Consider the following 15,304-nt stretch of genomic DNA (forward strand, 5'->3'; position numbering starts at 1 on the left):
ACCTTGGAGACCCCTGCCCCCCCAGGAAAGAGAGAAAAGCTCTCTTAAATGATTGCAATCGAGCTTACCATTTCTGGAGTCATTTTTGTTTAAGGATCTTACATGCTGGGCAACATTTACGTTTTTCTCCAAGGTTCTGTGCAGGGAAATGGCACAAGCAGGTGTCACAACTGTGTATGTCTTGATTTTCTGGTTGTGATGAAAGACCCTGGAGCAGGAGTCCTCAAACATGCAAGTCTGGTTTCTTTTTCCTGAATGAAATAATTTCTGCAGCAGTGGGTCACAAACTTAGCTGCCTACTGGGATCATCTTTGGAGTACAACACACACCCAGGGCTGGAAATTTGGAATCAGTAGGTGTGTGGCCAGACACCTGTATCATTAACCAGTTCCTTATGGTTTATTTCTGACAGTGTGGGGTGTAGGCTGCCTGCCCCCAATCGCCTGGGGTTGTCTGGCCCCATCCCACATCCACTAAACGAGCACTTCTTGGGTGTAGATGGCTTCATTTTTTTTGTTGTTTTTTTTTTGTTTGTCTTTTTGGATGGCTTCATTTTTAGCAGGTGATCTTACCTACAGGTCCTTTAGCTTCTTGAACACACTAAACTTTGAAAACGGTTGCATACATGATTCTGACGCACCATGGAGCTTGGAAATCATTGCTCAAGAACAATTAAGCTTGAGTTTCTGTCCTGGAGACCCTGCATTGCTTATCCTGACATCCAAGCAGGCATCCCTCCACAACAGAAGGAAAAACGTTGGTCAAAATAACACAAAAGATGCAAAGAAAGTGGAAAAGTGATGCAACCTGAGGCCATGTTGATCCTAAGGCCAAGAAACTGTAATGGAAAAACCCCAGGGCTCCTCATTTGAGGATGGCCCAGCTTTGGGCGGGTGAGGAGCAGGGGAACCCCTCTGGAGACTGCTGACGCCCCTCGTTGTAGTCATGCCCCCCTTGAGGTAGCGGCTGCGCAGGGCTGCTTCCGCTGCAGCCTTGGGGGCAGCCACTGGGTGAGCAGAGAGCATGGAAACTGGATCCCGAAGATAAGACGCCGGAGCTCGGGCCTCAGCTTTCCCGGTGCGACCTCCGAGGGAGCGGCGGGGCACAGTCCGCGCCTGACCGAGCAGTTTCAGGCCGGGCTTTGCTGCCAGCTGCACGGGGCGTCGTCCCCCGGGTGCCGGGCGCTGGGACACCGAGGGCAGGGTGCGCCCCGGAGCTTTTTTTGTACGGGGCGGTTCTCTAGGAACCAGCAGGCCAGACAATGGCGCTCTGTCCCGGGGGCTGCTGCACCCACGCAGTTAACCCAGAACCTGCCCCTGTGCCCTTCGAGGCAGGCAAATTTTAAAGCTCTCCTTTCAACTTTGGCCCACATCTCATAGGCTGAGAAAAATGCATTTTCCTCCCCCAAACAGCAGTTTTTCCATACTCCGGCCATGTAGCCTTCGAGGGGATATCTTTTCTTCCTCTGCAGCTGAGGATCCCTGGGAGAATTTATGGATCTTCAAAGGAATTCCCCTGGAACTCCTGAGACAATAAGGACTTATGTCCACCCTGAGATACGGCCTGGGCACATTCAAGCTGTCTCTCTCCCTACCCGGTGACAGCCTGGGACCAACCAGGTCACCCCAGACAGAAACTGGAGACATTTTTAGTATTTGTTTATAAGTTTATTTCATTATTCTCCATATCATTTGAAAAATTAAGACAGCTTCCAAAAATGCATGCAGGATATCTCAATAAGAGGAATAGAAGCAAAGGGGAAATAAAGGAAGGGAAACAAACAAAACCAGATGTATGCATAAAATCCCTTGTATACTCACCAGAGACAGCCACAGATTTGGTGCTGAGCTTTTTAGCAAGGAAAGATATAATCACTTTTATGGTAACCTAAATATCCTCAATTCCTTTGCCCTTTCTTTGTTTGTTTTTGCTTTTAATTTGATTTATCAAGCTTGTATGTACCAAGCACTATTCTAGACACTGGGGATTCAGCTGTGAATGAGATAGAGTTCTCCGGGAGCTTACATTCCAGTTGGGAGAGAAAAGCAATGCACAAATAAACAATGAAATATATAATGTGTCAGGTGATAGTAAGTGCTGAAAGAAAAATGAAGCAGTAAATAGAATGTGACCATTTTAGATGCCAGGATGAGGGAAGTCCTTCTAGAAAGTGACACTGGAGTGGCAGCCTGAAGAGTGAGGCAGTGAGCCACATGCCCTGAGGGAGGAGAATGTTTTAGATGCAGAAGTCAGAAGGCCACGGAGCTGGAGGGTCCCTGGTGTGTTTGAGAACCCCCCAAGAGGTTCGCAAGACCCGAGCCTGAGGAGGGGCCCTGGGGAGGGAGGTTATGGGGTTGTGCAGCCTGGTGGCCTGGAGCGGGGGTGAGGCCAGGAGGAGAATGGGAGCCTGGAGGCCCCGGAGGTGACTTTGACTGTTGCTATAAGTGGTATGGACAGCAAAGGAAAATGTCAAGCTGAGAGGTAATATGTTTTAAAACGTTCACTCTGGCAGCGATGTGGATAATAGGCTATAGGGGGCAGGAGGAGAAGCAGGGGGACCAGTTAGGAAGTTAATGTCGTAGTCCAGGCAAGAGGAGGTAGCAGCCTGGACCGCAGCAGTTGTTGTGGCGAGCTAGCTAGTGACCACACATGAGAAGTGGTCAAGTCCTGCAAATGTATTAGGGTAGGATTTCTGGATGTACGGGATGTAAGGTGTGAAAGAAAGAGAGGCGTTAAGGACAGCTCTAGATTTTTTGGTGTGAGCAGCTGGAACTGTGGAGTTGGCATTTTTTAACATGGGGAAGACTGTGGGAGGAGCAAATGTGGGGGAAGGCAGAGACGGAGGAGTTCCGCTTTGGACATGTTAAGTTTGAGGTGCCTACAAGGCATCCAGGGGGCATTGTCAAGTATTCAGAAGGATATACCTGTATGGCATTGAGGGAAGGGAGAGGAGACATCACGATTCACCAACATATGTATTTCCCCCCAGTCTTATGGTTTCTTTCTTTTTTGAATAACAGTTTTGAGATACAATTCACATACTCCAAAGTTCATTCTTTCAAAGTATGCAATTCAGTAGCCATGACGACCTGCAAAGGTGATAATTGAGGGTGAGGAGAATTATGAGGGTGAGTAGAATTTAGAATGGCTAGTGGAGGAGGGAGCGGATGAGTACCACTTGTAGCCCAAAGACCTACTGCAGCTATCTATACTTTCCCCACTAACCTCTGCGGAGATGCAGCCTCCTGAGTGAGTAAGGAGAAGTGGATTCATACAGCACCAGGGAAGGACTGTGGAAACTATAGAGGTGTGCTATCTAGATCTCTTCAAAGAGAACCTGCTATGAGGAGTGCAATTTGCGGATGGCCTACACCTCAGCATTCATACCGAGGCCACATATTCCCTAAGCTGCAGACAGCCAGCGAGTGAGCATGGCAGGTGCAGTACAGCCTGGCTATTTCTGACCTGGGTGGACCTCTTTATGGCAAACTCAGCTCAAAGACATTCTCAAAACTGTGCTGCAGACTGAAGTTCTTCCTATCCCATCTTCCTTCCTTCCCCCTTTCTCTGACTATCCCTGCTCTCTTTTTCCCCTTTATCGTTCACAGACATTGCATTCAAAAAAATAAACCTCTTGCAATTTTATCTCTGTTTTGGCATCCGTTTCCCACAGGACCTGAATTGATAATGCCAGGATTCCTCATTGGAATGGGCAAGACCACTGGAATTCTCATGGCCTTGAAGGTGAGGATTAAGGGTCAGAATTGTATTGCCTAAAAAAAGTACAATATTTTGAATTTTCTGTTGCTCCACTGGAAAAAAAAGAGATGAGTACTTGAAAACTGAAAGAAGAAGAGGAGTAGGGCCCCTCTCAGTCTCCTTTGCTGATTTCTTCTAACATTTCAAACTTCTCACTGATGAGTGACCTTGGGTCCTTACGGTCCTTCATTCTTTATTATGCTAACTTCCTAGGAGATCTCAATGAGTCTTATGGCTTAAAATACAATCTATATGCTGACGACTCTCAAATTTTATGTCACTTGATCAAAATTAAAAGCTTTTGTGATTCAAAAGATACTATCAAAAAAGTGAAAAGACAAGCCACAGAATGAGAAAAAATATTTGCAAATCACGTATCGGATAAGGTCCTTGTATTCAGAATATAGAAAGAACACTTAAAAATCAACAATAAAAAGATAAATGAGCCAATTTTAAAATGGGTACAATATTTGAATAAATATTTTCCCAAAGAAGATATACAATGGGCCATGAAAAGATACTCAACAGCAGCAGTTATTAAGGAAATGCAATAAAAAACTACAAGAGGGCCATGGTGGTTCAGCAGGCAGGAATGCTTGCCTGTGATGCCAGAGGACCCGGGTTCGGTTCCCAGTGCCTGCCCATGTGAAAAAAACAAACAAACAAACAAAAAACTACAAGATTCTCCTTTACACTGATTCAGGTTCTCTGAGACTCAGATGCCAAGATATAATGAAGTGCAAGGAGTGTATTTGCTGAGAGGAGAGGGGGCAGGTTTAGGCAAAGAGAGTCTTCAGACTGTGATGCAAGTCTGACATCTGTTTGAAGAGGTGGGAAGGGAGAGGGGTTGCTTAGAACGTTTCAGACCATAGTGCAGTTCTAAGAAAGTGTCAGCCATTCCAATAGAGTGTCCTCAAGCCAGAGTTAGAGGAATCCTGCTCTCATCCTTGCTGTGCTCAGTCATTGACTGGGAGCACCAGGAAAAGTGTAGACTTAGAGCAAACAGCAAACACTATGGAGGGTCCAGAGGAGCAGTAACTGAGGCTGTCAGTGAACCCCATACTCTACCCCACCCCCCACAAGCTCCAGGCAGCTGAAGATCTGAGCAGCTTTTTCTTGCTCTGCTCACCTGCGGGTGCCCTGATTACTGAGAAGGCCAACCTCCCTGCTAACTGAACATAGTATGAGTATGCAAATGCCCTGAATCACCAAGTATCTGAGTTTGAGCCCTCTCAGCCCTGGAAGCTGAGTCAAACGCTACCTTTGACCCCTCTCCCTCCCTCTCTGGCCCCAGGTACATGCCTGGTCTCAGGGATGAACATGGTGGCTCTTGGAACCATGAGGTAGGGTGGGCAGAGAGAGAGTGGGCATCTCCGGTGAGTCTCATCTAGGATTCAGTGGACAGGTCTGCGGGGGCACTAAAGCTCCCTCCGCAGCCAAACCGATTCCCCAGCTAAGAGACTTATATTGTGCTTCAAGGGGATCCCAGATATGTCCCTGCCTTGAAGCTTGAACTTCCCCCATTGGAGTCCTTCGACTTGTACTTAGTGGTCTCCAAACTCTTCTTTTTAAACTGTATTCCTCACCCCTATCACGAATACTGCCTCATGAACTCATTTTCCTGATCCTTTCCTTAGTCCCAGGAACAAACCTGGGCAGTAGAATACACTGGGGATATAAAAAGCAAGATATAAAAGGGGAGGCAGGGCAGTGAGGAGGTGTGGATAGGGTGGAAAGAGGGAGATACCCTGAGGTAAATGATCTGATTCAATCAATTACCAGGAAGGGACAATCAAGTACAAATAGTTTTTTTTTCATGTGATATTTGGCTGCTTCACCTGGCTCTTTCTAGGCATTCTAGCTCTCTGAGACAAGAAAGTAACCCGTAATGTCATGGGTATGGGTGAGCCCAGAAAGGGATAAAACCAGGCCATGTATCTGTCCCCTGTGGTGCCTCCACAGATGCTGGGGCAGAGGAGAGGACATCAGAGCCGGCTTAGTCTATCTAAGCCACTTTCCTGTTGTAACCTCTTCATGGTGAAAACCAAAACTCTGGAGGAGAGTGGTATCCCCTTCCCTCGCCCAGCAGTTTGGCAGGACAGAACACCTTGCCCCGCCTGGTGAGCTGACCACTGCCATTGTTCTCTTGCACGGACAGCCAGGCAGCCCCTGCTTGTTTCCAGCAGCAGGACAAAGAACCGAGGCTGAAAGACTGGGAATTGGCTTTTGACTAGGGGCACTTCACAAACCCCGCCAGCTGAGGGGGTACAGGCAGGCGTGGGGGTCTTCAGGGGGTCCCCTCCAAAGTGGAGCTTCCTCTGGGGGGCTGAGAGCATGTGAGCCCCTGGCTCTGCCCTCACCCTCCGTGGCCTTTGAGCGGGTGGCCAAGCACCTCCAGACCTCAGCTTGCAAATCCGTTAAATGGGGGTAGATAACAGTGCCTCCCTTGCAGTGTTGTTTCAAGATTTAGAGGAAGTAATGTGTGAAAAGTGCCTTGTGGTCTGGCACTGAAAGAGCTTAATAAATGAAAGCTGATGTAAGTGTGATGGCTATTGGAGCAGCAGGTATTTGGCTTCCCGGATGTGTCTTAAATGTCACTTTGCTTCATTTCTTTAAAAAAAGCAAATTAATTCCAACTCCATGAAGCTTTCAGGAAACTCCGTCTCTGTTATTATTCCAGCTCCTCCATGCCCTGGACTTCCCACGGTCACTGGACATTGAGAAGACCTCTAGAGTTGAGCCTGGGGACTGATGAAGGGGAGAGCAGCTTGCCCAGGCTCACGGGGCCACTTGAAGCCGGCCACTTAGCTGCTCCCAGGACGTGGGGCGCTGAGGCCATGTTCCTGGCCTAAGGCCTGCCTCCTTGAGCCTAGTGTGAAGCCTCCCCTACCTCCGCTGCAACCCCGCAGGTCCAACGTGACCTCGTGGGGTTTTCCACAAGAGACAGCAGGACAGGCTGGCTTCAGTCAGCTTCTGGTTTTCACTCTGCATCTCACACTCTCCCAAAACAGTAAAGGAGCCGGGAGAGAAAATGGCAAGAGAATAAAATATACATTTATTTATTTGTTTACCCAAGAAATCTCTTGTGAACAGCTGCTGTGTGCCAGACGCCACTCTGGTCCCCGAGGTTTATCGGTGAGCAAAACAGACAAAGCCCCTCTCTCAAGAGCTCACATCTTCATGGCAGGTGGGGCTTGGGGGGAGACAGATGTAAGTTCATAAACAAAAATATTAGTGCTTTGCCTAGTGTTAAAGTGCTGTGAAGACCATTAAACAGCATAATCGGGATGGGGAGTTGAGGAAGGCCTCTTCAAGGCAGTGATAGCTAACGTGGGCTCCTATCCCAAGAAGGCTGCCCTGCAAGGCACGTTCCAGCAGGAGGGCAGGAGGGAACATTCATAGTTTTGAAGATAATTTGGCTGCTGGGTGGACAATAGTTTGCTCGGGGGCAAGAGTGGAAGCAGAAGACCAGGAGAGACGCTGTCCCCATGGTGTACTATGTGAGAGCAGTGCCACCACCCTGCCACATGGTATGGCCATCAAGGCTGTTATTTTAGTATTTGGGCTACTAGATTACTGGGAAAAGAAATATGGTTTCCTTCCCCTTCCAGAAGGCACTTGAATCACATTCTTTCACACTTCCCTTTTTTTTTTTTTTTTTTTTTTTAAAGGAAAGACAGAGAGAAGGAAGGAAGGATAGAAGGAAGGAAGAGAGGAAGAAAGGGAAACATCTTTTAAACATTTTCTTGTTTTATTGTATTTTGTTTCTCCGTTTTCGTTACATGGGCTGGGGCCGGGAATCGAACCGAGGTCCTCCGGCATAGCAGGCAAGCACTTTGCCCGCTGAGCCACCGCGGCCCCCCCACACTTCCCTTTTTAATTTAGGGAAAAACATATACAATTTCCCACGAAATTATTTTTGAAGGTTATGGCTCTGTCACAATCAAGTTAAGTTGTTTTTTATGAATTGAGGTATATTCTTATGATGAGCTGTATCTTTTCTTGATATTTTATCTTTTCGCATCTTCCGCTTGTACTTGGTATTTCAGAACTTTACCATTAGCTGATTCATTCTTCCCCCTTGTTTTCCTTTTATCATCTTGTAAGGCTTATCTTTGGCCATTCTTCAGTGAGAAAAGGGATAAAAAGCGAAATGTTGCCACCATAAGAGTGACAATCATAATCACATACTTCTTTAGTACTTACTGTATGTCAGGCACTAAGCTGAAATTTATCTCATTTAATCATGGCAATCCTTTGAAGTGGGCAATTCCATTGTCCCCATTTTACAGAAGAAGAAAAGCTCCCAGAAATTAAGCATGTTTTCCCAGGTCTCATGGCTGGAATGAGTGGCAGAGCCAGAGCTGTCTGAACCCAAATATGTTCTCTTTCCTGACCACCTCACCCCTTACTGCCCCCGTGGCAGGTGTTTTCCCAGCGCTGGCTAACTCAGTTTGAAAACAGATTGAGCATAGATTACAGCTGCATTCTCTACCACTAAGAGAAATAAACAGCATGCAAATTCAAGTTATAAAGCAAATAAGCGCCTATTTGTTTTCCAAACCAACCAGTCAGGCATTTTTATAGCAGGTCTGTGGCTTCTTGGGTGAGGCTGGGCCCTGATTGAATGTGATGTTGCTGTCAGTTCAGATTTGTGCTCACACATGTGATGGTCTCTGGAGGACATGGGCCACGCATTTAAATGCACTCCAGCAGTGGCTCCTGCCCACTGAACCTCCACTCCATAAACGGCAAGCTGGTGCAGCTGGGAGCCAGTCCTAGTCTAACGTCTATCTTCATTTTCATGACCAGCCATTGTTAATGACATTAGGCATCGTACACGCTAAATAGAATTAGATGTGCTGGAAAATGGACTTCTGCCTAGGAAGTTGAAAATCCAAAAAAATTGCCATCTGGATACTGTGTTTTCTTACATAAGAAGACAGCCTCTCAAGACAGTATACTTTGGGGACAACTTGGCAGTGTTCATCAGCAGCTTGCTTCCTCTCCATCCTTCCCCTTCCTGCTCCCAGCTGCAGAGTCCAGCTCTGGAGCTTGAATGGAGTAGTAGATGGGCCTATGGATGAAGAAGCTAAGGCTGTGCCTTCACTGCTGTGTGATCACGACCACTGACAGGCCAGGACATTTCTCCTTGTCTTCGCTTATCCAGCCACAAAGGCTTTTTCTCCCTTCCTTGAAACTTTAATGAAGCCATCTTCTGAGAGTCTGGCCCTCACTCTCTGCTTAGAGAGCCCTTTAGTTGTGTGCTGGTTTGAAAGGAAGTATGTCCCCTAAGAAAATCCATGTTTTAATACATATCCCATTTCATAAAGGTAGAATAATCTCTATTCAATACTGTATGTTTGAAACTGTAATGAGATTATCTCCCTGGATGATGTGATTTAGTCAAGAGTGGCTGTTAAACTGGATTAGGGGATGACATGTCTCCACCCAACTGAGTGGGTCTTGATTAGTTTCTGAAGTCCTATAAAAGGAGAATGAGAGATTCAGAGAGAGCAGGACGATGTAGCCGTGAGATGCAGAGAGTCCACAAGTCAGCAACCTTTGGAGATGAAGAAGGAAAATGCCTTCCGGGGAGCTTCATGAAACCAGAAGCCCGGAGAGAAGGCTAGCAGATGACGCCATATTCGCCACGTGCCCTTCCAGCCAAGAGAGAAACTGTGACTGTGTTCACCATGTGCCTTTCCAGATGAGAGAGGAAAACGCCTTCCGGGGAGCTTCATGAAACCAGAAGCCAGGAGAGAAGGCTAGCAGATGATGCCGTATTCGCCACGTGCCCTTCCAGCCAAGAGAGAAACCGTGACTGTGTTCACCATGTGCCTTTCCAGATAAGAGAGGAACCCTGAACTTCATCGGCCTTCTTGAATCAAGGTATCTTTCCCTGGATGCCTTAGATTGGACATTTCTAAAGACTTGTTTTAATTGGGACATTTTCTCAGCCTTAGAACTGTAAACCAGCAACTCATTAAATTCTCCCTTTTAAAAGCCATTCCATTTCTGGTATATTGCATTCCAGCAGCTAGCAAACTAGAACAAGTTGTATGATGTATTTTTGTGAAGGCTGGTACAGCTTCCCCAAGGAAGTCAAGTGTGACAACGGTAGGCATAAGCTCTCACCAAGTGCTAGTCATGACTGCCACTTCTAGTAAAATCCTTGTACTACAGCTGCCAGTAGAATGAGTTTGTACATGCACCATGTAAAAACCTCTTTTATGTCACCTGTGTTGTTGTTGTTGTTGTTGTTGTTTTTTTTAAATTTTTTTTATTAATCAAAAAAAAGAAAAGAAATTAACACAACATTTAGAAATCATTCCATTCTACAAATGCACTCAGTAATTCTTAGTATCATCACATAGATGTATGATCATCATTTCTTAGTACATTTGCATTGATTTAGGAAAAGAACTAGCAAAAGAGCAGAAAAAGATATAGAATGTTATTATAGAGAAGAGAGTTAAAATAATAATACTAATAATATATATATATATATATATAAAGGAAAAAGAAAAAAACAAAAACAAAAGATACAAACACACAAACAAACAAAAAACCATATTTCAGGTGCAGCTTCATTCAGTGTTCCAACCTAGTTACATTACACTTAGGTATTATTGTGCTGTCCATTTTTGAGTTTTTGTATCTAGTCCTGTTGCACAGTCTGTATCCCTTCAGCTCCAATTACCCATTATCTTACCCTGTTTCTAACTCCTGCTGGTCTCTGTTACCAATGATATATTCCAAGCTGATTCTCGAATGTCGGTTCACATCAGTGGGACCTTACAGTATTTGTCCTTTAGTTTTGGGCTAGACTCACTCAGCATAATGTTCTCTAGGTCCATCCATGTTATTACATGCTTCATAAGTTTAGTCTGTCTTAAAGCTGCATAATATTCCATCGTAGTTATACGCCACAGTTTGTTTAGCCACTCATCTGTTGATGAACATTTTGGCTGTTTCCATCTCTTTGCAATTGTAGATAATGCTGCTATAAACACTGGTGTGCAAATGTCCGTCTGTGTCTTTGCCCTTAAGTCCTTTGAGTAGATACCTAGCAGTGGTATTGCTGGGTCATAATCCATTCTGCCATTCTATGTCTTTTGATTGGGAAATTCAGTCCATTAACTTTTAGTATTATTACTGTTTGGATAATATTTTCCTCTACCATTTTGGCTTTTGTATTATATATATCATATCTGATTTTCCTTCTTTCTACACTTTACTCCATACCTCTCTCTTCTGTCTTTTCGTATCTGACTCTAGTGCTCCCTTTAGTATTTCTTGCAGAGCTGGTCTCTTGGTCACAAATTCTCTCAGTGACTTTTTGTCTATAAATGTTTTAATTTCTCCTTCATTTTTGAAGGACAATTTTGCTGGATATAGGAGTCTTGGTTGGCAGTTTTTCTCTTTTAGTAATTTAAATATATCATCCCACTGTCTTCTAGCTTCCATGGTTTCTGCTGAGAAATCTACACATAGTCTTATTGGGTTTCCCTTGTATGTGACAGATTGTTTTTCTCTTGCTGTTTTCAAGATCCTCTCTTTCTCTTTGACCTCTGACATTCTAACTAGTAAGTGTCTTGGAGAACGCCTATTTGGGTCTATTCTCTTTGGGGTGCGCTGCACTTCTTGGATCTGCAAATTTAGGTCTTTCATAAGAGTTGGGAAATTTTCAGTGATAATTTCTTCCATTAGTTTTTCTCCTCCTTTTCCCTTCTCTTCTCCTTCTGGGACACCCACAACACGTATATTTGTGCGCTTCATATTGTCATTCAGTTCCCTGATCCCCTGCTCAAGTTTTTCCATTCTTTTCCCTATAGTTTCTGTTTCTTTTTGGAATTCAGATGTTCCATCCTCCAGTTCACTAATTGTAGCTTCTGTCTCCTTAGATCTACCATTGTAGGTATCCACTGTTTTTTCCATTTTTTCTTCTTTGTCCTTCACTCCCATAAGTTCTGTGATTTGTTTTTTCAGATTTTCTATTTCTTCTTTTTGTTCAGCCCATGTCTTCTTCATGTCCTCCCTCAATTTATTGATTTGGTTTTTGAAGAGTTTTTCCATTTCTGTTCGTATATTCAGCATTAGTTGTCTCAGCTCCTGTATCTCATTTGAACTATTGGTTTGTTCCTTTGACTGGGCCATATCTTCAATTTTCCGAGCGTCATCCATTATTTTCTGCTGGTGTCTGGGCATTTGATCAGATTTCCCTGGGTGTGGGACCTAGCTGGTTGAAAGCTTTTTCTGTGAAATCTCTGGGCTCTGTTTTTCTTTTCCTGCCCAGTAGATGGCGCTCGTGGCGCTCGTCTGTCTGCACGGCAGTCGGCCCGGGAAACCGCGCGTGGAGGCAGGGGTCGCTGTCCGCCGCAGCTTGGGAGAGTGCCGGTTCTAATTGCCCAGCTGGCCCGAAATGCCAAGCGTGACGGGAGGGCCCCGCTATCCAACGTTCCCAGTCAGACCGGGGAGCCATGTGCGTGGAGGGGACCCCAGTCGCCAGCCGCCCCGGCCGGGAAAACGCGCGCCCCTCGGGTATCTCACTGCAGCAGATTCTCCCTGCCCGTTCAGCTGTTCCAGAATGGGGTACGCTGTCTTTTTGGTCTCTGTCGTGACTCCGGGAGCTGTTTCGTATTGTTTCTGTTTGTTTAGTTGCTTTTCTGGAGGAGGAACTAAGACCCGCGCGTCTTACTAAGCCGCCATCTTCTCCGGAAGTCAGCACCTGTGTTGTTTTGAAGCTGTTGTATACCCCAGAAAAGCCACGTTCTTCTAATTCGAACCTGTAGTGGCAGAAATGTTGTTGGGTGGGGGCTCTTGATTAGGTTGTTTCCATGGAGATGTGACCCACCCAGTTGCGAGTAGGACCTTTTGATTAGATGGAAGTGTGACCCCACCCATTCAAAGTGGGTCTTAATCTACTTGCTGGAGTCCTTTAAGAGGGAAACATTTTGGAGAAAGCATATAGATGCTTGAAGAGCTGGCATAGAGAGCATAAAAGATGAAGCCAAGTGTGCTGGTTTGAAAGGATGTATGTCCCCTAGAAAAGTCATGTTCTAATCTAAATCCCATTTCGTAAAGACAGAATAATCCCTATTCAATACTGTATGTTTGAAACTAAACAGATCATCTCCCTGGATGATGAGATTTAGTCAAGAGTGGTTGTTAAGCTAGATTAGGTGATGACATGTCTCCACCCATTTGGGTGGGTCTTAATAAGTTTCTGGAGTCCTATAAAAGAGGAAACATTTTGGAGAAAGAATAAGAGATTCAGAGAACAATTCAGAGAGAGCAGAGAAGAATGACATAGCCACGAGAAGTAGCGAGTCCATCAGCCAATGCTTTGGAGATAGAGAAGGAAAACACCTCCTGGGGAGCTTCATGAAACAGGAAGCCAGGAGAGAAAGCTAGCAGATGACGCCATGCTCACTATGTGACCTTCCAGCCGAGAGAGAAACTGTGACTGTGTTCACCATGTGCCTTCTCACTTGAGAGAGAAACCCCGAACTTCATCGGCGTTCTTGAACCAAGGTATGTTTTCCTGGATGCCTTTGATTGGGTATTTCTGTTGACTTATTCTAATTGGGACATTTTCTTGGCTTTCGAACTGTAAACTAGCAACTTATTAAATTCCCCTTTTTAAAAGCCATTTCATTTCTGGTATATTGCATTCTGGCAGCTAGCAAACTAGAACACCAAGACAGACATTTGAAGATGCTAAGCTAAGAGATGAAACCCAGAGTCTGCCCTGGAGAAGCTAAGTGAGGATGCTAGAAGCTGAGAAAACCATTTGAAACCAGAAGCCGAGAGAGGACAGCAGATGTCACCATGTGCCTTCCCATGTGACAGAGAAACCCGGGACATGATTGGCCTTTCTTGAGTGAAGTTTCCTCTTGTTCATGCCTTAATTTGGAAATGTTTATGGTTTTAGCACTGTAAATTTGTAATCTAATAAATCCCCTTTGTAAGGGCCAGTCCATTTCTGGTATATTGCATTCTGGCAGCATTAGCAAACCAAAACATCACCTATGAAATAGAACGTTGATATCTGAGCTTACTTGGAGAGGACTGTGGCAGAGGCTATCAGTGCCCACCCTCAGACCTTACTTCATCACTGTGCTCTGGGCACTTCTAGCTACCAATATTTGTATCTCTTTGCCTGAGGGCTTTTTCGAGAGCCACAGAAGGCCTCTCTGACCTGCACAGCAGGCTGCCATGGAATTAACATCCCTGAGAGGAGCCATCATCCAACGACTGAAAGGGAATTAGTATGTGAGAGCCCCAGCTCCCATCCCTATGATGGGATACTCCTGGGATGCCTTTTATAGTTTCCCAGAGTTTCTCTCTGGTGTTCACCTCCAGGCATGCGCCGCAGCAGCTGGTTTGAGAACACACCCCTTGCTGGTCACTTTCCTTTACCTCCCCAGTCCCTGACCACTGTCCCTGCACTTGCCAAAGGACGTACTAGAATCCTTGTTTCTGGGTCTGCTTCTAGGGGATCCCAGATTAAGTCCGAGTCTGTTGGCAAAACAGGGGATGATGGTAACTTTTACACTTACCATCAAGGTTTGCTGGATGTGTACTTTACACAATGTTTTGCTTCCTATGCAAATTTATCAGATGAGTGGAAACAAATATAACCAAACTTCGACAAAAAACTTGTCCCAGTAACATTTTCCTACTAAAGAAACAATTTGAAGATATTTTCCTGGGGGAAAAAAACGTTTTAAAAACTAATGGTTGATTCCCCCTGCCTGCTCATGCAAACAAACAAAAAACAAACAAAAACTAATGGTCTAGAAATTTCCAATAGTAATAGCTTTTCCAACACACACAACATGAATGAGAAGTTTTATTTGGATAATATCCTCCAGTGGAGGAAATTCAATATGTTTAAAGCCTGGGAGTTAATCGGCAGAAAAGTTGGTAATAAATGCAAATACTTACTTTGAGAGAATATTTGAAGGAGACGTTCCCCAAGTATTATCATCACAATAGTGATTGTCGTTACTAATGAGTTCCAAAATCCTCATGATTGCATCGTTTGTGCTTTCATCTAATTGGACCCCCTATATAAAAGTTTTACCATTGTTTCCTGCAAACACTCAGTCCAGTGAATGCCACAACAACAAAAACAACTGAGGTTAAAGGGTAAGTGCTGAACTCTGCTTCGTTGATCTACTTATTTTCTCCTTTGCCCCTTCAGAAATTTCGACATTAGTGTGTCCTCTTGCTTACTTGATATTCATTACTTGATAGTCTTTTTTCAGTAATCGGTGGGGCTGGTTACCAATGGACTTCATTGGTGCCCACAAAAATCTAGTTATCCAGCTTTCTAGCTACTGGGAATATAGCAGCTAGCAAAGGAGACCAAGTTCCAGGTTTCGTGGAACTTTTAGACTAGTGAGAAATTGAGCGAGTAATCAAAAAAACAATTATAAAATATTTGTGCTATGAAGGAAGAAGACAACATGCTTTGAGAGAAGAATAAAAAAATATTCTTTTTTATTTTGGTAGAAGTTTTCAATTGGAGGTTATG

The sequence above is a fragment of the Tamandua tetradactyla genome, chromosome 20, assembly GCF_023851605.1.
Source record: "Tamandua tetradactyla isolate mTamTet1 chromosome 20, mTamTet1.pri, whole genome shotgun sequence".
NCBI lineage: Eukaryota > Metazoa > Chordata > Mammalia > Pilosa > Myrmecophagidae > Tamandua > Tamandua tetradactyla.